Consider the following 952-nt stretch of genomic DNA (forward strand, 5'->3'; position numbering starts at 1 on the left):
CTTTTAGACCTCTTCAGGGGAAGAACAAAAGCGAAGGGGGGCATGAGATTATGAACGCTTTGTGCAATTTTTGTTTTGAATTATTTGCCTTTTTGTGTTGCTTCCTTATGGGTGTATTTATTTCTATATATATATATATATGTGTGTGTGTGTGTGTGAATCTATCATACATACATGTTCCCTTGGCTTAGGGGGGTGGACTTTTTGTTTTGTTTTGTTTTGTTGTTTTTGTTTTCCAGCACGGCTGTGTGTTCGTGGCTGGGGAGTCGCTGCGTCGTGTTCCCTTTCCTGCAGTTCGTGGCGCGTACGTACACATGTTTATTGCTACTGCCATTATTGTTTGCCCTGACTGGCTTTGGGATGTGTGTGTTTGTGTTTCTTTTTCGTTTTACTTTCTGCGGTGGAGAAGTGGCGGGGGGCTTCACTTCCGTCTCCTGCCGCCGCTCCCCTCCGCGTGCGCGTGCGCGTGGGCCGCCGCCCCGGGCGTCGGTGCGCTCCGTCGTGCAGTTTGTTTTTTTTTTGCCGCCAGCCGTGGCGTGGAGTGCGCTCGCGCGGCGGGAGAAGTGGGAAGGAGGAGGGGGTGCGGGGCGCCGGAGGGAAAAGGGGGAAAAAAAGCAAACACGGAGGCTGTGAAAAAGAAAGCTGTCGCTTCAGTGTGTGTGTGTGTGAGAGAGAGAGAACAAAGGAGAGAGCGAGGGTGGGCGCCCGAGCGTGTGAGTGCCGGCAAGGAAGATGCAGCGGGAGGCTATTCCGTGCAACTACAAGTTGCGGCCGGTGAGACATGTCTTGTTGGTCAAATGGATTCGTCTTCTTGTGGTCGCTCTTTCTCTCTCTCTGTGTTTTGTTTTGTTTTTACGTCCCCAGCACGAGACTCCCTCCCTCTTAGCTCGCGTGCTGCTCTTATTCGCTCTCTCTCTCTCCCTCTTTATTTTTTTCTTATTTTATTTTTTTT

General features: G+C 50.7%; 7 annotated features.

Moving 5' to 3' along the window:
- Nucleotides 1-114: 114 nt before the first annotated feature.
- Nucleotides 115-141: a microsatellite.
- Nucleotides 141-158: a microsatellite.
- A 44-nt stretch (nt 159-202) lies between these two features.
- Nucleotides 203-235: a microsatellite.
- A 126-nt stretch (nt 236-361) lies between these two features.
- Nucleotides 362-398: a microsatellite.
- Nucleotides 399-451: 53 nt separating this feature from the next.
- Nucleotides 452-505: a microsatellite.
- A 162-nt stretch (nt 506-667) lies between these two features.
- Nucleotides 668-696: a sequence feature (GA-rich).
- Nucleotides 697-924: 228 nt separating this feature from the next.
- Nucleotides 925-952: a microsatellite.

The sequence above is a fragment of the Trypanosoma conorhini genome, assembly GCF_003719485.1.
Source record: "Trypanosoma conorhini strain 025E chromosome Unknown Tco_14.4_contig_00032, whole genome shotgun sequence".
NCBI classification, from domain to species: Eukaryota; Euglenozoa; class Kinetoplastea; order Trypanosomatida; family Trypanosomatidae; genus Trypanosoma; species Trypanosoma conorhini.